The sequence below is a fragment of the Ranitomeya variabilis genome, chromosome 2 (assembly GCF_051348905.1).
Source record: "Ranitomeya variabilis isolate aRanVar5 chromosome 2, aRanVar5.hap1, whole genome shotgun sequence".
Taxonomy (NCBI): Eukaryota; Metazoa; Chordata; class Amphibia; order Anura; family Dendrobatidae; genus Ranitomeya; species Ranitomeya variabilis.
Window position 1 is genome coordinate 542,639,290 of NC_135233.1, and position 22,793 is coordinate 542,662,082.

The 22,793-nt window shown below is 45.8% G+C and overlaps 1 protein-coding gene across 2 annotated transcripts in view; it reads left to right on the forward strand.

Moving 5' to 3' along the window:
• The first annotated feature begins 1,875 nt into the window (after window positions 1-1,875).
• PSKH1 (protein serine kinase H1) overlaps window positions 1,876-22,793 on the forward strand; it is a 55,795-nt gene continuing 34,877 nt past the window's right edge. For both annotated transcript variants that reach the window (XM_077288145.1, XM_077288146.1), the window contains exon 1: window positions 1,876-2,090. The gene's annotated coding sequence lies outside the window, so the exon portion shown is untranslated. The remainder of the gene's footprint in view (window positions 2,091-22,793) is intronic.

A 22,793-nucleotide genomic window follows, 5' to 3' on the forward strand; every position in this document is an offset into this window, starting at 1 on the left:
CAGTTGTTTTGAGGAGCCCATGATGCCACTCTTCAGAGGAGATTCAAACAGGAGAACAACTTGCAAGTGGCCACTTTAAGTAGCTTTTCTCATGATTGCATACACCTGGCTATGAAGTTCAAAGGTCAATGAGGTTACAAAACCAAAAAAAGTGCTTTAGTAAGTCAGTAAAAAGTAGGTAGGAGTATTTAAAACAAGAAAATGATAAGGGTGCCCATACTTATGCACCTGTCAAATTTTGTTTGAATGCAGATTGCACATTTTCTGTTAGTACAATAAACCTCATTTCAAGGCAGAAACATTACTGTGTCCAACAGTTATTAGATATATGAAACTGAAATAGCTGTTGCAAAATAAACCATTTTTATAAAACATTAAGCTTAAGATTAATAGGGGTGCCCAAACTTTTTCATATAACTGTATGTATATGTATATATATATATATATACATACATATATACAGCTTTCTACCTCTGCCCTATTATATATATATATATATATATATATATATATATATATATATATATATATATATACACAGCTTTGTATCTCAGCCTTATGTATTGTATATATATACACTCACCGGCCACTTTATTAGGTACACCATGCTAGTAACGGGTTGGACCCCCTTTTGCCTTCAGAACTGCCTCAATTCTTCGTGGCATAGATTCAACAAGGTGCTGGAAGCATTCCTCAGAGATTTTGGTCCATATTGACATGATGGCATCACACAGTTGCCGCAGATTTGTCGGCTGCACATCCCAAAGATGCTCCATACAAGGCAGGATGGATCCATGCTTTCATGTTGTTTACGCCAAATTCTGACCCTACCATCCGAATGTCGCAGCAGAAATCGAGACTCATCAGACCAAGCAACGTTTTTCCAATCTTCTACTGTCCAATTTCGATGAGCTTGTACAAATTGTAGCCTCCGTTTCCTGTTCTTAGCTGAAAGGAGTGGTACCCGGTGTGGTCTTCTGCTGCTGTAGCCCATCTGCCTCAAAGTTCGACGCACTGTGCGTTCAGAGATGCTCTTAGGCCTACCTTGGTTGTAACGGGTGGCGATTTGAGTCACTGTTGCCTTTCTATCAGCTCGAACCAGTCTGCCCATTCTCCTCTGACCTCTGGCATCAACAAGGCATTTCCGCCCACAGAACTGCCGCTCACTGGATTTTTTTTCTTTTTCGGACCATTCTCTGTAAACCCTAGAGATGGTTGTGCGTGAAAATCCCAGTAGATCAGCAGTTTCTGAAATACTCAGACCAGCCCTTCTGGCACCAACAACCATGCCACGTTCAAAGGCACTCAAATCACCTTTCTTCCCCATACTGATGCTCGGTTTGAACTGCAGGAGATTGTCTTGACCATGTCTACATGCCTAAATGCACTGAGTTGCCGCCATGTGATTGGCTGATTAGAAATTAAGTGTTAACAAGAAGTTGGACAGGTGTACCTAATAAAGTGGCCAGTGAGTGTATATATATATATATATATATATATATATATATATATATATATATATATATATAGCTTTCTACCTCAGCCCTATGAATTATATATATACAGCTTTCTACCTCTGCCCTATGTATTATATATATACAGCTTTCTACCTCTGCCCTATGTATTGTGTATATATACATCTTTGTATCTCTGCCCTGTGTAGCATATCTTCCTTTCTAGCACTGCCTTGTGCACGTTCCCCGGCTGCCCCATACCCCACATCCCCAGCACACAGATCCCTCTGTCGCAGCAGCGCCCTCTCTGGTCACACACAGCTGATACCGCCCCCTGTAGAAGAGACGCTGCATTCCCGTTACGTCACTGGGCTTTCTTTCGCGCTCCAAAAACTTTATGGTGTTGTTGCCATGACTCCGCTCAGCTCCGTGGGAGAATACCTGACGTCAGGGAATTTCCGCTTTGCGAAAGTTCACGGCGACTTGCAGCAGGGTTTATGATCTGCTTTCTGGGCTGTTACCTGGGACAGCGCCGGTGAGAGAGAGGGGCGGCGGGGGAAGGTAAGGCCGGTGACACTGTGGCGGCCGGGACCGGTATGTGACGGGACCGTGGACACGTCTGTGAGGGCTGAGCGGGTACGTGCCTCCGGTGTGAGTCTGTCTCCCTGCTGTCACCTGTCAGCACAGCAGCTCTCTCTCTCTCTCTCTGTCTGTGTTTGTGTGTCTCTCTGTCTGTCTCGCGCTCTCTTTCACTGTCTCTCATTGTGTCTCTTTCTGCCCTTCTGCCTGTGTGTCTGTCTCTCTCTTCCTGTGCCGTTCTCTCTATTTTCTCTCTTCTCTCCTTTCTCTTCTCTCTACCGGACTCAAGTTAGTCTGCAGTTAGCTATTAGTTAGTTATTATATTTTCATGTATGGTGAATTATACATAGAGTGGATATTGTTTGGGTAAAATTTTGTTCAGGACTTTGAGATGTTTATTTTGACTACTTGTGGTCCTGGGTTATTCACGTAAATCGCTTATTTATGTCGCGCATAATCAAACGCACTCAATCGTACATAAGTACAATTTAAAAAGAGGTACCCTGGACCACTAGCACTCAAAATGACCAGTTCAATGTCCTGAATAATATTTGCCAAAAAAATGTCAACTCTGTGTAGTTAAGAAGTTATTCCCGTAAATCGCTTATTTTTGTATGTTAACGGAAACTTGGAAGAGTTTCACCAGTAACTTGCTAGGACTATCATCAAAATGTACTTCATGGCCAGAATGTTGTCAACTACATCCAGTAAGACATTAATTATTCACAGAATCAGCTTACCTTGAACCACAAGTAGTCAAATGTAACAATTTCAAGTTCTGCACATAATCTGAAATAAAATATCAGAACTCTGTATAGTTCAGAAGCGAAAAGGAAAAATCACTTATTTCCGTGTGTGAAAATAAACATGGTAAAATGTCGTTAATAACGTATTAGGTGTGTTTTCAACATTTTTTATACCTTGTCAGTAAACAATGCCATCAGTTTGGGAGTTAGACCAGAGTCACACACAACGTATAAAAATGCGGTCCGTTTTTGATGGCCGATATACGCAGAAAGTTTCCTGAACAGTGATCTGTATTCAATGCGAGGATGCGATTATTTTATTTTTTTTTTTTCTCCAAAAATTATCCGTGTGGCATCCGTACGACAAAATTTTCTCGCCGGCTTGCAAAATGGACACAGAATGGATCCATGGCCTCAAATATTCGTAAAAATATATATAAAGTCTCTCACTCACTCACTCACACACTCTCTCACTCTCTCTCTCACTCACACACACACACACACACACACACACACACACACACAAATGTCACGTGTCCGAAAATGTTACCAATAAAAACGTCAACTCGTCCCGCAAAAAACAAGATCTCACATGACTCTGTGGACTCAAATATGGAAAAATTACAGCTCTCAAAATGTGGTAACGCAAAAAATATTTTTTGCAATGAAAAGCGTCTTTCAGTGTGTGACAGCTGCCAATCATAAAAATCCGCTAAATAACCCACTGTAAAAGTAAATCAAACCCCCCTTCATCACCCCCTTAGTTAGGGAAAAATAACAAAAATTAAAAAATGTATTTATTTCCATTTTCCCATTAGGGTTAGGGTTAGGGCTAGAGTTAGGACTAGAGTTAGGGCTAGGGTTAGGGCTAGGGTTGGGGCTAGGGTTAGGGTTAGGGCTAGGGTTAGGGCTAGGGTTAGGGCTAGGGTTAGGGCTAGTGTTAGGGCTAGGGTTAGGGCTAGGGTTGGGGCTAGGGTTGGGGCTACAGTTAGGGTTGGGGCTAAAGATAGGGTTAGGGTTTGGATTACATTTACGGTTGGGAATAGGGTTGGGTGTGTCTGGGTTAGAGGAGTGGTTAGGGTTACTGTTGGGATTAGGGTAAGGGGTGTGTTTGGATTAGGGTTTCAGTTATAATTGGGGGGTTTACACTGTTTAGGCACATCAGGGGCTCTCCAAACGGGACATGGCATCCGATCTGAATTCCAGCCAATTCTGCGTTGAAAAAGGAAAACAGTGCTCCTTCCCTTCAGAGCTCTCCCGTGTGCCCAAACAGGGGTTTACCCCAACATATGGGGTATCAGCGTACTCAGGACAAATTGGACATCATCTTTTGGGGTCCAATTTATCCTGCTACCCTTGGGAAAATACAAAACTGGGGGCCAAAAAATAAGTTTTGTGGGAAAAAAAAGATTTTTTATTTTCACGGCTCTGCGTTGTAAACTGTAGTGAAACACTTGGGGGTTCAAAGTTGTCACAACACATCTAGATAAGTTCCTTGGGGGGTCTAGTTTCCGATATGGGGTCACTTGTGGGGTGTTTGTACTGTTTGGGTACATCAGGGGCTCTGCAAATGCAACGTGACGCCTGCAGACCAATCCATTTAAGTCTGCATTCCAAATGGCGCTCCTTCCCTTCCGAGCTCTGTCATGCGCCCAAACAGTGGTTCCCCCCCACATATGGGGTATCAGCGAACTCAGGACAAATTGAACAACAACTTTTGGGGTCCAATTTATCCTGATACCCTTGTGAAAATACAAAACTGGGGGCTAAAAAATCATTTTTGTGAAAAAAAAAAAAGGAATTTTTATTTTCACGGCTCTGCGTTATAAACTGTAGTGAAACACTTGGGGTTTCAAAGTTCTCACAACACATCTAGATAAGTTCCTTGGGGGGTCTAGTTTCCAATATGGGGTCACTTGTGGGGGGTTTGTACTGTTTGGGTACATCAGGGGCTCTGCAAATGCAACGTGACGCCTGCAGACCAATCCATTTAAGTCTGCATTCCAAATGGCACTCCTTCCCTTCCGAGCTCTGTCATGCGCCCAAACAGTGGTTCCCCCCCACATATGGCGTATCAGCGTACTCAGGACAAATTGGACAACAATGTTTGGGGTCCAATTTATCCTGATACCCTTGTGAAAATACAAAACTGGGGGCTAAAAATCATTTTTGTGAAAAAAAAAAAAAAAAAAAAGTTTTATTTTCACGGCTCTGCGTTATAAACTGTAGTGAAACACTTGGGGGTTCAAAGCTATCAAAACACATCTAGATAAGTTCCTTAGGGGGTCTACTTTCCAAAATGGTGTCACTTGTGGGGGTTTTTAATGTTTAGGCACATCCAGGGGCTCTCCAAACACAACATGGCATCCCATCTTAATTCCAGTCAATTTTGCATTGAAAAGTAAAATAGCGCTCCTTCCCTTCCGAGCTCTGCCCTGCGCCCAAACAATGGTTTACCCCCACATATGGGGTATCAGCGTACTCAGGACAAATTGCACAACAATTTTTGCGGTCCAATTTCTTCTCTTACCCTTGGGAAAATAAAAAATTGGGGGCGAAAAGATCATTTTTGTGAAAAAATATGATTTTTTATTTTTATGGCTCTGCATTATAAACTTCTGTGAAGCACTTGTTGGGTCAAAGTGCTCACCATACATCTAGATAAGATCCTTAGGGGGTCTACTTTCCAAAATGGTGTCACTTGTGGGGGGTTTCAATGTTTAGGCACATCAGGGGCTCTCCAAATGCAACATGGCGTCCCATCTCAATTCCAGTCAATTTTGCATTGAAAAGTCAAATGGCGCTCCTTTCCTTCCGAGCTCTGCCATGCGCCCAAATAGTGGTTTACCCCCACATATGGGGTATCAGCGTACTCAGGACAAATTGTACAACAGATTTTGGGGTCTATTGTTGTGAATTTGCTTTTTGCTCCCTCTAGTGGTTACTAGTTTTTTGACTCTGGTTTTTCTGTCATTCCTTTTATCCGCACCTGGGTCGTTAGTTAGGGGTGTTGCTATTTAAGCTCCCTGGACCTTCAGTTCAATGCCTGGCAACGTAGTTATCAGAGCTAGTCTGCTGTGCTCTTGTCTACTGATCCTGGTTCCAGTTATATCAGCTAAGTCTGCCTTTTGCTTTTTGCTATTTGTTTTGGTTTTGTATTTTTGTCCAGCTTGTTCCAAATCTATATCCTGACCTTTACTGGAAGCTCTAGGGGGCTGGTGTTCTCCCCCCGGACCGTTAGACGGTTCGGGGGTTCTTGAATTTCCAGTGTGGATTTTGATAGGGTTTTTGTTGACCATATAAGTTACCTTTCTTTATTCTGCTATCAGTAAGCGGGCCTCTCTGTGCTAAACCTGGTTCATTTCTGTGTTTGTCATTTCCTCTTACCTCACCGTCATTATTTGTGGGGGGCTTCTATCCAGCTTTGGGGTCCCCTTCTCTGGAGGCAAGAAAGGTCTTTGTTTTCCTCTACTAGGGGTAGCTAGATTCTCCGGCTGGCGCGTGTCATCTAGAATCAACGTAGGAATGATCCCCGGCTACTTCTAGTGTTGGCGTTAGGAGTAGATATATGGTCAACCCAGTTACCACTGCCCTATGAGCTGGATTTTTGTATTCTGCAGACTTCCACGTTCCTCTGAGACCCTCGCCATTGGGGTCATAACAGTTTGCCAGGCCAGTATTAAATGTTTAATGCATTGCAGAAGAGGGATTATAAGAGAGAAGATTCTGAGTTGTTTTTTTTTTTTTTCTCCTTCCCCTTTACCTCAGAGTGGCTATGCTTGCTGCAGACATGAATGTCCAGACCTTGATTACAAGTGTGGACCAGCTGGCTACTCGTGTGCAGGGCATACAAGACTATGTTATCAGAAATCCTAGGTCAGAACCTAAAATACCGATTCCTGAACTGTTTTCCGGAGACAGGTTTAAGTTTAGGAATTTCGTGAATAATTGTAAATTGTTTTTGTCCCTGAGACCCTGTTCATCAGGAGATTCTGCTCAGCAAGTAAAAATTGTTATTTCGTTCTTACGGGGCGACCCTCAGGATTGGGCTTTTTCGCTGGCGCCAGGAGATCCGGCATTGGCTGATCTTGATGCGTTTTTTCTGGCGCTCGGTTTACTTTATGAGGAACCCAATCTTGAGATTCAGGCAGAAAAGGCCTGAGTCTTGTCCACCTGACAGACTGTTTGTCCCGGACAAGTGGACCAGCAGAGTCATTTCCGAGGTTCATTCCTCGGTGTTGGCAGGTCACCCGGGAATTTTTGGCACCAGAGATCTGGTGGCCAGGTCCTTTTGGTGGCCTTCCTTGTCAAGGGATGTGCGGTCATTTGTGCAGTCCTGTGGGACTTGTGCTCGAGCTAAGCCTTGCTGTTCTCGTGCCAGCGGTTTGCTCTTGCCCTTGCCTGTCCCGAAGAGACCTTGGACACATATCTCCATGGATTTCATTTCTGATCTTCCGCTATCTCAGGGCATGTCCGTTATCTGGGTGATATGTGATCGCTTCTCCAAGATGGTCCATTTGGTTCCTTTGCTTAAGCTGCCTTCCTCTTCCGATCTGGTTCCTGTGTTTTTCCAGAACGTGGTTCGTTTGCACGGCATCCCTGAGAATATTGTGTCAGACAGAGGATCCCAGTTCGTTTCCAGGTTCTGGCGATCCTTTTGTAGTAGGATGGGCATTGATTTGTCGTTTTCGTCTGCTTTCCATCCTCAGACTAATGGACAGACGGAGCGAACCAATCAGACTTTGGAGGCTTATTTGAGGTGTTTTGTCTCTGCTGATCAGGACGATTGGGTGACATTCTTGCCGTTGGCTGAGTTTGCCCTTAATAATCGGGCTAGTTCCGCCACCTTGGTTTCGCCTTTTTTCTGCAACTCTGGTTTCCATCCTCGCTTTTCTTCGGGTCATGTGGAGCCTTCTGACTGTCCTGGGGTGGATTCTGTGGTGGATAGGTTGCAGCAGATCTGGAATCATGTGGTGGACAACTTGAAGTTGTCACAGGAGAAGGCTCAGCGCTTTGCCAACCGCCGCCGCGGTGTGGGTCCCCGACTACGCGTTGGGGATTTGGTGTGGCTTTCTTCCCGCTTTGTTCCTATGAAGGTCTCCTCTCCCAAATTTAAACCTCGTTTTATTGGGCCTTACAAGATATTGGAAATCCTTAATCCTGTATCTTTTCGTCTGGATCTTCCTGTGTCGTTTGCTATTCACAATGTATTTCATAGATCCTTGTTGCGGCGGTACATTGTGCCTGTAGTTCCTTCTGCTGAGCCTCCTGCTCCGGTGTTGGTTGAGGGCGAGTTGGAGTACGTGGTGGAGAAAATCTTGGATTCTCGCCTCTCCAGGCGGAGGCTTCAGTACCTGGTCAAGTGGAAGGGCTATGGTCAGGAGGATAATTCCTGGGTGGTCGCCTCTGATGTTCATGCGGCCGATTTAGTTCGTGCCTTTCATGCCGCTCATCCTGATCGCCCTGGTGGTCGTGGTGAGGGTTCGGTGACCCCTCACTAAGGGGGGGGTACTGTTGTGAATTTGCTTTTTGCTCCCTCTAGTGGTTACTAGTTTTTTGACTCTGGTTTTTCTGTCATTCCTTTTATCCGCACCTGGGTCGTTAGTTAGGGGTGTTGCTATTTAAGCTCCCTGGACCTTCAGTTCAATGCCTGGCAACGTAGTTATCAGAGCTAGTCTGCGGTGCTCTTGTCTACTGATCCTGGTTCCAGTTATATCAGCTAAGTCTGCCTTTTGCTTTTTGCTATTTGTTTTGGTTTTGTATTTTTGTCCAGCTTGTTCCAAATCTATATCCTGACCTTTACTGGAAGCTCTAGGGGGCTGGTGTTCTCCCCCCGGACCGTTAGACGGTTCGGGGGTTCTTGAATTTCCAGTGTGGATTTTGATAGGGTTTTTGTTGACCATATAAGTTACCTTTCTTTATTCTGCTATCAGTAAGCGGGCCTCTCTGTGCTAAACCTGGTTCATTTCTGTGTTTGTCATTTCCTCTTACCTCACCGTCATTATTTGTGGGGGGCTTCTATCCAGCTTTGGGGTCCCCTTCTCTGGAGGCAAGAAAGGTCTTTGTTTTCCTCTACTAGGGGTAGCTAGATTCTCCGGCTGGCGCGTGTCATCTAGAATCAACGTAGGAATGATCCCCGGCTACTTCTAGTGTTGGCGTTAGGAGTAGATATATGGTCAACCCAGTTACCACTGCCCTATGAGCTGGATTTTTGTATTCTGCAGACTTCCACGTTCCTCTGAGACCCTCGCCATTGGGGTCATAACAGTCTATTTTCTCCTGTTACCCTTGGTAAAATAAAACAAATTGGAGCTGAAATAAATTTTGTGTGAAAAAAAGTTAAATGTTTATTTTTATTTAAACATTCCAAAAATTCCTGTGAAACACCTGAAGGGTTAATAAACTTCTTGAAAGTGGTTTTGAGTACCTTGAGGGGTGCAGTTTTTAGAATGGTGTCACACTTGGGTATTTTCTATCATATAGACCCCTCAAAATTACTTCAAATGAGATGTGGTCCCTAAAAAAAAAATGGTGTTGTAAAAATGAGAAATTGCTGGTCAACTTTTAACCCTTATAACTCCGTCACAAAAAAAAATGTTGGTTCCAAAATTGTGCTGATGTAAAGTAGACATGTGGGAAATGTTACTTATTAAGTATTTTGCGTGACATATGTCTGTGATTTAAGGGCATAAAAATTCAAAGTTGGAAAATTGCGAAATTTTCAAAATTTTCGCCAAATATTCGTTTTTTTTTCACAAATAAATGCAAGTTATATCGAAGAAATTTTACCACTATCATGAAGTACAATATGTCACGAGAAAAAAATGTCAGAGTCGCCAAGATCCGTTGAAGCGTTCCAGAGTTATAACCTCATAAAGGGACAGTGGTCAGAATTGTAAAAATTGGCCTGGTCATTAACGTGCAAACCACCCTTGGGGGTGAAGGGGTTAACCCAATATTAATAAAGGGTTTAAAAAACACACACACATTAGGAAAAAAGTATTTTTATGAAATAAAGACACATGGTGTTGTAATAGTTTATTAACCCCTTCATGACCCAGCCTATTTTGACCTTAATGACCTGGCCGTTTTTTGCAATTCTGACCAGTGTCCCTTTATGAGGTAATAACTCAGGAACGCTTCAACGGATCGTAGCGGTTCTGAGATTGTTTTTTCGTGGCTGCTCCCGGGATTACTCCACACAGCGTGACGGACCGGACGTCTATAAGTGCCATATGCAGCGGCGGATACACGCCCTCCTTCTCTCTTCAAGGATCTGAGACGCTCCAGGTGCGCTTTCCATCCCGGGTTGCCTAGGCTCATATACCTCATTGTCCTATGCTTCCAGTTTTGTTAAGGATATTTCTGATGAAGGTCTTGTGATTTGACCGAAAACGTTTAAATAATCTTTGAACTGGATGCACAAATAAATGGGATGTTCACTTTTTTCATCTGAAAGAAACCATTTGAGTGCCAAGTGATTTATTACAATTGGATTGACGGGCTGGAAACCTGACTTGGGCACCACACAGGATCCTTGAGTGCCGTGTGTTTTGTCTTTATATTGGGCTTCATGTTAGTGGTAAGTTTAGGTCGATCATTTTTGCGTTTATTTGTGAAAAAAATGGAAATTTGGCAAAAATTTTGAAAATGTCGCAATCTTCAAATTTTGAATTTTTATTCTGTTAAACGAGAGAGTTATGTGACACAAAATAGTTAATAAATAACATTACCCACATGTCTACTTTACATCAGCACAATTTTGGAAACAATATTTTTTTTGCTAGGAAGTTATAAGGGTTAAAATTTGACGAGCGATTTCTCATTTTTACAACGAAATTTACAAAACCATTTTTTTAGGGACCACCTCACATTTGAAGTCAGTTTGAGGGGTCTATATGGCTGAAACTACCCAAAAGTGACACCATTCTAAAAACTGCACCCCTCAAGGTGCTCAAAACCACATTCAAGAAGTTTATTAACCCTTCAGGTACTTCACAGCAGCAGAAGCAACATGGAAGGAAAAAATTAACATTTAACTTTTTAGTTACAAAAATGATCTTTTATCAACAATTTTTTTTATTTTCCCAAGGGTAAAAAGAGAAACTGGACCCCAAAAGTCATTGTACAATTTGTCCTGAGTATGCCGATACCCCATATGGGGGGGGGGGATCACTGTTTGGGCGCACGACAGGGCTTTAGCGGACACCATGTCGCGTTTGGAGAGCCCCTATGTGCCTAAACATTGGAGGTCCCCCACAAGTGACCCCATTTTGTAAACTAGACCCCCAAGGATCTTATCTAGATGCATAGTGAGCCCTTAGAACCCCCAGGTGCTTCACAAATTGATCCGTAAAAATGAAAAAGTACTTTTTTCACACAAAAATTCTTTAAGCCTCAATTTGTTCATTTCCACATGGGCAACAGGATAAAATGGATCCCAAAATTTATTGGGCAATTTCTCCTGAGTACACTGATACCTCACATGTGGGGGTAAACCACTGTTTGGGCACACGGCAGGGCTCGGAAGGGAAGGCGCGCCATTTGACTTTTTGAATGAAAAATTAGCTCCAATCGTTAGCGGACACCGTGGCGTGTTTGGAGAGCCCCTTTGTACCTAAACATTGGAGTTCCCCCACATGTGACCCCATTTTGGAAACTAGACCTCCCATGGAACTAATCTACATGTGCGGTGACCACTTTAAACCCCCAAGTGCTTCACAGAAGTTTATAACGCAGAGCCGTGAAAATAAAAAATCATTTTTCTTTCCTCAAAAATTATTTTTTAGCCCTCAATTTTTTATTTTTACAAGAGTAACAGGAGAAATTGGACCCCAAAAGTTGTTGTCCAGTTTGTCTTGAGTACGCTGATACCCCATATGTGGGGGTAAACCACTGTTTGGTCACACGTCGGGCTCGGAAGGGTAGTAGTGACGTTTTGAAATGCAGACTTTGATGGAATGGTCTGCGGGCGTCACGTTGCGTTTTGCAGAGCCCCAACACACCCCTAACCATAACCCTAACCACAAGCCTAGTCTTAACCCTGTTTCCAACCCTAGCCCTAATTCCAACCCTAACTCTAATTACAACCCTAACCCTAAGGCTATGTGCCCACGTTGCGGATACGTGTGAGATTTTTCCACACCATTTTTGAAAAATCCGCAGGTAAAATGCACTGCGTCTTACCTGCGGATTTACTGCGGATTTCCAGTGGTTTTTTTGTGCGGATTTCACCTGCGGATTCCCATTGAGGTACAGGTGTAAAACAAAGAATTGACATGCTGCGGAAAATACAATGCAGCGTTTCCGCGTGGTATTTTCCGTGGGCACAGCGGATTTGTTTTTCCATAGGTTTACATGGTACTGTAAACCTGATGGTAAACTGTTACGAATCCGCAGCGGCCAATCCGCCGCGGATCCGCAGCCAAATCCGCACCGTGTGCACATACCCTAATTCTAACCCTAGCCCTAGCCCTAACCCTAACCCTAGTTCTAACCCTAACCCTAGTGGAAAAATAAAAGTAAATATATTTTCTTTATTTTTATTATTGTCCCTACCTATGGGGGTGATAAAGGGGGGGTTCATTTACTATTTTTTTTATTTTGATCACTGTGATAAAACCTATCAGCGGGCGCACGTCGCATGCGCCCCCAATTTTGGAACATGGCGGCACCCATGGAGCAGACGGACGGACACTGGGAGGCTCGTTAAGTATGGGGGGGATTGGAGCACGGGGGGGATCGGACACAGGGGGGTGGGATCGGAGCATGGGGGGAGTAGACAGGAGGATGGGGGAGCGGACAGGTAGACGGAGGGGAGCGGAGCACAGGATGGAGGACTGGGGAGGCGATCGGTGGCGGTGGGGGGGGCAGATCAGGGTTTCCAGCCATGGCCGATAATATTGCAGCATCGGCCATGGCTGGATTGTAATATTTCACCAGTTTTCATAGGTGAAATATTGCAAATCGCTCTGATTGGCTGTTTCACTTTCAACAGCCAATCAGAGCGATCGTAGCCAAGGGGGGGTGAAGCCACCCCCCCTGGGCTGAAGTACCACTCCCCCTGTCCCTGCAGATCGGGTGAAATTGGAGTTAACCCTTTCACCCGTTCTGCAGGGACGCGATCCCTCCATGACGCCACATAGGCGTCACAGGTCGGATTGGCACCAACTTTCATGATGCCTACGGGAAGGGGTTAAACGCTCAATCCAATTGAAGACCCTTGTCACCTGAAACAAAGTTAAAATATAAAAACAACAATATCCCATACCTTTCCAGCGACAAGTCATGTCCCACGATGTAAATCCATCAGAAGGGGTTAAATAATTTTACAAGCAGAAGCCTGCTAATACAGCTGCCCCTGCCTGTAAAATCTGGGGAATGAATGGGAAGCAGGGGAACATAGCATCGTAGACTTGCGGTGCTGCGCCCCCTGCTGGCATAAACTCATGAACTTGAGCGTGAGAAAATATTCAGAAAAATTCCCACGCTCGAGTTCATATGAGTTTATGCCAGCAGGGGGCGCAGCACCGCAAGTCTAGGTAGCTACGATCCCCTGCTTTCCTTTCATTCCCCAGTTTTTACACGCAGGGGTGGCTGCATTAGCAGGCTTCTGCTTGTAAAATTATTTAACCCCTTCTGATGGATTTACATTGTGGGACTTGACTGTAATGCCGGAGAGGTATGGGATATTGTTGTTTTTTTATTTTAACTTTGTCTCAGGTGACTAGGGTCTTCAATTGGATTGAGCGTTTAATTTACTATTACAACACCATGTGTCTTTATTTCATTAAAATTCTTTACTCATAATGTGGTTTTTTTTAACCCTTTATTAATATTGGATTAATAATGGATAGGTGTCTAATTGACATATCTCCATTATTAACCTGGCTTAATGTCACCTTTCATTAGAGGCTAAGTGCCAGAATAGGCACATCTTACAGATGTGCCTTTTCTGGGGTGGCTGGGTATGGTATTTGTAGCCAGGGGGGCCAATATCCATCGTCCCTCTAGGCTATGAACATCAGCCCGCAGCTGTATGCGTAGCCTTTCTGGCTATAAATTATAGGGGGACCCCACATCATTTTTTTTTTTTGGGTCCCCCTATTTCAATAGCCAGTAAAAGCTACACAGACAGCTGCAGGCTGATATTCATAGCAGGCTACAAATATTGGCCCCCGGCTGTCGGCTTTCTCCCTCTGGCGCAGAATATTGCGCTGGCGCCCACCCTTTTTTTCTGTTTTTTTTTTTAATTCAACGCTCATTAAGGCCTCTTTCATACTTGCGTCGGTACGGGCCGTCGCTATGCGTCGGGCCGACGTACTGACGTACGTTGTGAAATTTGTGCATGACGTGGGCAGCGGATGCAGTTTTTCATGCCCATTCTGAAGTCCGGGGAGGAGGGGGCGGAGTTTCGTCAGCGCATGCGTGGTAGAAAATGGCGGACGTGACGGACAAAAAAACGTTCACTTGAACGTTTTTTCGTGCCGACGGTCTGCCAAAACACGACGGATCCATTGCACGACGGACGCGACGTGTGGCCATCCATCGCGATCTGTCGCTAGTACAAGTCTATGGGTATAAAACGCATCCTGCGAGCACATTTGCAGGATTTGTTTTTTTCCAAAAAAAAAAGCGTGGGCTCCCGCGCAATTTTCTGCACCAGAAAGCCGACGGCCGGGGGCCAATATTTGTAGCCTGCTATGAATATCAGCCCGCAGCTGTCTGCGTAGCCTTTACGGGCTATTAAAATAGGGGGACCCCCCAAAAAAATGATTTATTTATTATTTTTATATATTTATAGCCAGAAAGGCTACGCAGACAGCTGCGGGCTGATATTCATAGCCTAGAGAGGGACCATGGATATTGCCCCCGCCGGCTACAAATACCAGTCCGCAGCCGCCCCAGAAATGGCGCATCTGTAAGATGTGCCAATTCCGGCACTTAGCCCCTCTCTTCCCACTCCCGTGTAGCGGTGGGATATGGGGTAATAAGGGGTTAATGTCACCTTGCTATCATAAAATGACATTAAGCCGGGTTAATAACGGAGAGGCGTCAATAAGACGCCTATCCATTATTAATCCAATACTAGTAAAGGGTTAATAAAACACAAACATTAGGAAAAAAGTATTTTAATATTCTTCATTTCACCATACTTACCATACTTTAGCGCCTGCAAAAAACGTAAAATAATAAACCGTATACTACCTGTCCGCCGTAGTCCAATTAATAACGAGTGTCCCACGACGATCTCCCCTATAGAACAGTGACATCGGGTGATGTGACTGCTCTATAGGACCTTCAGTGACACACTGACAGGAGACAAAGGCTCCTGCAGTGCATCACTGAACTATAGTAACCTCTGAGTCTCACTTTATGGCAATTGCTGCGTGGGAAAATTTCTCACACAGCAATGGCATAAAGTGAGACTAGGGACTATTTTTTTTTTACAGCGGCGGAGGAATACAGTGCGGAAGGATACCTTCCTCCCGTCATTGTGTTCCTGGTGCCGTGGAGAGCGGTCGCATCAGCTGATGCTGCCGTTCTCCACAGGAGATCGTCGTGGGACACTCATGGATTTCTACGGACAGGGAGTATATTGGTTGTTTGTTATTTTAATCTTTTTTACAGATGTCACTGGCTTCGGGGAACAAAGTGACAAGTAATGGTGAGTGTGAACTCTATGTTTAATGTACTGTATGTCTATATGTATGTATTGTATGTAATGTATGAATGTATTGTATGTAGTATGTGTGTAGCATGTATGTAGTATGTATGTATGTAGTATGTATGTAGTATGTACTGTATCTGATGTATGTAGTATGTATGTATGTATGTACAGTCATGGCCAAAAGTATTGACACCCCTGCAATTCTGTCAGTTAATACTCAGTTTCTTCCTGAAAATGATTGCAAACACAAATTCTTTGGCATTATTATCTTCATTTAATTTGTCTTAAATGAAAAAACACAAAAGAGAATGAAGCAATAAGCAAAACATTGATCATTTCACACAAAACTCCAAAAATGGGCCAGACAAAAGTATTGGCACCCTCAGCCTAATACTTGGTTGCACAACCTTTAGCCAAAATAACTGCGACCAACCGCTTCCGGTAACCATCAATGAGTTTCTTACAATGCTCTGCTGGAATTTTAGACCATTCTTCTTTGGCAAACTGCTCCAGGACCCTGATATTTGAAGGGTGCCTTCTCCAAACTACCATTTTTAGATCTCTCCAGAGGTCTTCTATGGGATTCAGGTCTGGACTCATTGCTGGCCACCTTAGAAGTCTCCAGTGCTTTCTCTCAAACCATTTTCTAGTGCTTTTTGAAGTTTGTTTTGGGTCATTGTCCTGCTGGAAGACCCATTACCTCTGAAAGAGACGCAGCTTTCTCACACTGGGCCCTACATTATGCTGCAAAATTTGTTGGTAGTCTTCAGACTTCATAATGCCATGCACACGGTCAAGCAGTCCAGTGCCAGAGGTAGCAAAGCAACCCCAAAACATCAGGGACACTCCGCCATGTTTGACTGTAGGGACCGTGTTCTTTTCTTTGAATGCCTCTTTTTTTCTCCTGTAAACTCTATGTTGATGCCTTTGCCCAAAAAGCTCTACTTTTGTCTCTTCTGACCAGAGAACATTCTTCCAAAACATTTTAGGCTTTTTCAGTTAAGTTTTGGCAAACTCCAGCCTGGCTTTTTTATGTCTCGGGGTAAGAAGTGTGGTCTTCCTGGGTCTCCTACCATACAGTCCCTTTTCATTCAGACACCGACGGATAGTACGGGTTGACACTGTTGTACCCTCGGACTGCAGGGCAGCTTGAACTTGTTTGGATGTTAGTCGAGGTTCTTTATCCAACATCCGCACAATCTTGCGTTGAAATCTCTAGTCAATTTTTCTTTTCCGTCCACATCTAGGGAGGTTAGCCACAGTGCTATGGGCTTTAAACTTCTTGATGACACTGCGCACGGTAGACACAGGAACATTCAGGTCTTTGGAGATGGACTTGTAGCCTTGAGATTGCTCATGCTTCCTCACAATTTGGTTTCTCAAGTCCTCAGACAGTTCTTTGGTCTTCTTTCTTTTCTCCATGCTCAATGTGGTACACACAAGGACACAGGACAGAGGTTGAGTCAACTTTAATCCATGTCAACTGGCTGCAAGTGTGATAGCCCATACAGACCCCCCGGCAGGCCGCACAGATCCCCCAGCAGCCGGCACAGAGCCCCGGCAGGCACCCACAGACCCCCCACGGTCCCGCACATTCCCCGCCCGCACAGAGACACGCAGTCTCCGCCCACGCACCGCCCACACTCCATTATAGTGCATTATTGCACTATGGGAACTTCCGATTTCGGTATCCGATATCGCAAAAATATCGGAACTTGGTATCGGAATTCCGATACAGCGAACATCGGCGATACCTGATATTTGCAGTATCGGAATGCTCAACACTAGACTTGAGGTTACAGTATAAGTTAACTCCAGTATGCCAATTCAACACAAATCCTTACCATGGACAGATGAAGTTCACAGACAATCCTCCAAGTAGGGCCGCACTATGGAATACTTCGACAGCTTCCAAGTGAGTGTATCACTTCAGAACAGAACAGTGATGACATGGACTCTTTCAATGCCTAGCGCATGGGTTAAGTTTATTAAAATTTGGTCACACATGATGGTATTCTGTTTATTACCATGTGATAAGCCCCTCATTGTTTCTACAAGACCCTAAGGGTACCGTCACACAGTACCATTTTAATCGCTACGACGGCACGATCCGTGAAGTCGCAGCGATCGTATGATTATCGCTCCAGCGTCGTAGACTGCGGTCACACGGTGCAATCACGGCGCTGGAGCGATGCCGAAGTCCCCGGGTAACCAGGGTAAACATCGGGTAACTAAGCGCAGGGCCGCGCTTAGTAACCCGATGTTTACCCTGGTTACCAGCGTAAACGTAAAAAAAACAAACAGTACATACTTACATTCCGCTGTCTGTCCCCGGCGTCTCAGCTTCTCTCCACTGTGTGAGCACCATAGCCGGAAAGCAGAGCGGTGACGTCACCGCTGTGCTCGCTTTCCGGCCGGCAGGCGCTCACACAGTGCAGAGAAGCTGAGACGCCGGGGACAGACAGCGGAATGTAAGTATGTACTGTTTGTTTTTTTTACGTTTACGCTGGTAACCACGGTAAACATCGGGTTACTAAGCGCGGCCCTGCGCTTAGTTACCCGATGTTTACCCTTGTTACAAGCGAACACATCGCTGAATCGCTGTCACACACAACGATCCAGCGATGTCAGCGGGTGATCAAGCGACGAAAGAAAGTTCCAAACGATCTGCTACGACGTACGATTCTCAGCAGGATCCCTGATCGCTGCTGCGTGTCAGACACTGCGATATCGTAACGATATCGCTAGAACGTCACGAATCGTACCGTCGTAGCGATCAAAATGTGACTGTGTGACGGTACCCTAAGGAGTCTAGGTTTACAGTTCCTGTTGACTAATGTAATTACCTTTGCCAGGGAAGGACACAGATTCAGACAAATCAATTATGCTAACCTTTCATTGTATTGCTCAATTCTATGTAAATTAGCTAACTCTTCAGGTACCGTTACACTAAACGACTTACCAACGATCACGACCAGCGATACGACCTGGCCGTGATCGTTGGTAAGTCGTTGTGTGGTCGCTGGGGAGCTGTCACACAGACCACTCTCTCCAGCGACCAACGATCAGGGGAACGACTTCGGCATCGTTGAAACTGTCTTCAACGATGCCGAAGTCCCCCTGCAGCACCCGGGTAACCAGGGTAAACATTGGGTTACTAAGTGCAGGGCCGCGCTTAGTAACCCGATATTTACCCTGGTTGCCATTGTAAAAGTGAAAAAAACAAACAAACAAAAAAAACACTACATACTCACATTCCGATGTCTGTCACGTCCCCCGCCGTCAGCTTCCCGCACTGACTGTGTCAGCGCCGCCCGTAAAGCAGAGCACAGAGGTGACGTCACCGCTGTGCTCTGCTTTACGGCCGGCGCTGACAGTCAGTGGACGCCGGGGGACGTGACAGACATCGGAATGTGAGTATGTAGTGTTTTTTTTTTTTTTGTTTTTTTTTTTAACTTTTACAATGGTAACCAGGGTAAATATCGGGTTACTAAGCGCGGCCCTGCACTTAGTAACCCGATGTTTACCCTGGTTACAAGTGAACACATCACTGGATCGGCGTCACACACGCCGATCCAGCGATGACAGCGGGTGATCAGCGACCAAATAAAGGTCCTGATCATTACCTACGACCAACGATCTCCCAGCAGGGGCCTGATCGTTGGTCGCTGTCACACTATAACGAGATCGTTAGCGGGATCGTTGCTACGTCACAAAAAGCGTGACGTTGCAACGATATCGTTAACTAAATCGTTATGTGTGAAGGTACCTTTCCTCATCTATGTTAAGGTACCTTCACACTCAGCAACTTTACAGCGAGAACGACAACGATCCGTGACGTTGCAGCGTCCTGGATAGCAATCTCGTTGTGTTTGTTAAAATAAAGTTTGGGAGGTGGAGCCGCATATTCATCCCTGTAATCAGGGGCTGACTGGCCCAGGTGGCAAAGAGGCAAATGCCCCCCGGGCCGCTCCCCCAGCAGCTGTTCAGGGCTGGCTGCCTGGTGGTGGCTACAGCCACACAGCAAATTGTGCGCAGCCATGTCTGCTGTACTGTGACGCAGCTGGCAGCAGACACATCCGCATCACAGTTAGCACACACATCTGCGCTGGGGCCAGGAGCTATGCTTGGCTGTCACCTTGACGGCTGCACAGCTACTGCTCCCTTCATGTTCTCTATACTTCCAGGTTAGGTGTTGAGCATGCGCGATGGCGTCCTCACGCACACGCCGACATGACCTGGTTGCTAGAAGCAGAGAGGCACTGCAGGGGAGCGACTGGTGAGGTAAGTATGAAGAACTTTTTTGTTTTCTTTATAAAATAAATTTTATGGTGGGTAACTGCAAGTTATGAAGTGGGAGGTGTAAGGAGGCTGCACATGATGGAATATGGGGGTTAAAGGAGACTGCACATGATGGAGTGAGGGGGTAAGTGGGGCTGCACATGATGAAGGTTGAGTGGGGCTGTACATGATGGAGTGGGGCTGCACATGATGAAGGGGGAGTGGGGCTGCTCATGATAGTTTAGTGGATAAAGGAGACTGCACATGATGAAGTGGGGAGAGTGGGGCTGTACATGATGGAATGGGGCAGCACATGATGATGTGGGGTAAGAGGGATTGCGCATGATGAAGGGGGAGTGGGGCTGCACATGAAGTGGGGGTAAGGGGGACTGCACATGATGAAGTGGGGGGTAAGGGGGACTGCATATGATGAATTGGGGGTTAAAGGGGACTGGACATGATGAAGTGGGGGGTAAGGGGGACTGCACATGATGAATTGGGGGTTAAAGGGGACTGCACATGATGAAGTGGGGGGTAGGTGATCTGCACATGAAGTGGGGGGTAATGGGGACTGCACATGATGAAGTGGGGGGTAAGGGGACTGCACATGATGAAGTGGGGGGGTAAGGAGACTGCACATGATGAAGTGGGGAGAGTGGGGCTGTACATGATGGAATGGGGCAGCACATGATGATGTGGGGTAAGAGGGATTGCGCATGATGAAGGGGGAGTGGGGCTGCACATGAAGTGGGGGTAAGGGGGACTGCACATGATGAAGTGGGGGGTAAGGGGGACTGCATATGATGAATTGGGGGTTAAAGGGGACTGGACATGATGAAGTGGGGGGTAAGGGGGACTGCACATGATGAATTGGGGGTTAAAGGGGACTGCACATGATGAAGTGGGGGGTAGGTGATCTGCACATGAAGTGGGGGGTAATGGGGACTGCACATGATGAAGTGGGGGGTAAGGGGACTGCACATGATGAAGTGGGGGGGTAAGGGGACTGCACATGATGAAGTGGGAGAAGGGGACTGCAGGACTACACATGATGAAGTGTGTCTGATGTGGGACTGCTCATAATGAAATGGAAGGGGGATAGGGGGCTGCAAATGATGAAGGGGCACTGCAGATGAAGTGAAGGGGTGATAGGGGACTGCAATGAATGAAGTAAGGGGACTTCAAATTAAAGTGGGGGGACTGCAAAATGATAAATTCAGTGTGAGGGACAGGGGACAGCAATTTAATTGAAGGTGGGGGTGGGGAGAGCAAATGATCAATTGAAGAGGGGGTGGGGAGAGCAAATGATGATCTAGGGGGAGAACAAATAATGAATTTTAAGGGTGGGGGAGTAAATGATGTATTGAATGTGGGGTAGAGCAGTTGATAATGAATAGAGGGTGAGAGAGAAAGACATGACAATGAATTGGGGCGGGAGGGGCATGTAACTATAATGAATTGGGGTTAGGGTTAAGGTACCTTCACACGAAGCGACGCTGCAGCGATAGCGACAACGATGCCGATCGCTGCAGCGTCGCTGTTTGGTCGCTGGAGAGCTGTCACACAGACCGCTCTCCAGCGACCAACGATGCCGAGGTCCCCGGGTAACCAGGGTAAACATCGGGTTGCTAAGCGCAGGGCCGCGCTTAATAACCCGATGTTTACCCTGGTTACCAGCGTAAAAGTAAAAAAAAACAAACAGTACATGCTCACCTGCGCGTCCCCCAGCATCTGCTTCCTGACACTGACTGAGCTCCGGCCCTAACAGCACAGCGGTGACGTCACCGCTGTGCTTTCACTTTCACTTTAGGGCCGGCGCTCAGTAAGTGTCAGGAAGCAGACGCTGGGGGACGCGCAGGTGAGCATGTACTGTTTGTTTTTTTTACTTTTACGCTGGTAACCAGGGTAAACATCGGGTTACTAAGCGCGGCCCTGTGCTTGGTAACCCGATGTTTACCCTGGTTACCAGTGTAAAACATCGCTGGTATCGTTGCTTTTGCTTTCAAACACAACGATACACGGTGATCGGACGACCAAATAAAGTTCTGGACTTTATTCAGCGACCAGCGACATCACAGCAGGATCCTGATCGCTGCTGCGTGTCAAACTAAACGATATCGCTAGCGAGGACGCTGCAACGTCACGGATCGCTAGCGATATCGTTACAAAGTCGTTTCGTGTGAAGGTACCTTTAGAGTGGTAGGTACATAGTGGGGGGCATTGAGGATGAAGTGACTGGTAATGAATTGGGGGAAAGAGTACAGGTGCTAATTAATGTATATATTAAATGGGGAAAGTGGCTATATATAGTTAGTGGGTGCACAGAGGTGGATTATAATTTATATTTGGAATGGTCGGTTAATAATAATAATTATGATAATTTTATTTCTATAGTGCCAACACTTTACATTTTAGAGGGGACTTGTACAGACAATGGACATTAAAGGGAACCTACCACCCCGTTTTTTAAAAATTAGATAAAAATAGTGTGAAATAGGGGCAGAGCTGGGCTTTACATTAGGGCCTTTTCGGTGCCTTTACACCCCCGTTAGGCTGTCCAAATACCTTTGTGAAGTGGCCGTTTTCTGCTGTCACTCAAGTGGGTCAGGTCGGATGGGCGTGGTCACAGCGCTGTTTGTCCCCCAGGATCCTGCTCATCTTTACGTTGGTGGCGTAGTGGTGTGCACATGTCCAAAGAAGATCCACTGCCCAGGAGATGAATAACGGCGCGGTCTTCGCTATTCAGCCGTTTACCGGTGGGCGCGGCCATCTTTCCTGTGGCCGCGCCTGCGCAGATGGAGCGCTCTGCTGCCCGGGACTTCAGGAAAATGGCAGCGGGATTCCGCGCGTGCGCAGATGGAGATCGCGGCGGCCATTTTCCTGAAGTCCCGGGCAGCAGAGCGCTCCATCTGCGCAGGCGCGGCCACAGGAAAGATGGCCGCGCCCACCGGTAAACGGCTGAATAGCGAAGACCGCGCCGTTATTCATCTCCTGGGCAGTGGATCTTCTTTGGACATGCGCACACCACTACGCCACCAACGTAAAGATGAGCAGGATCCTGGG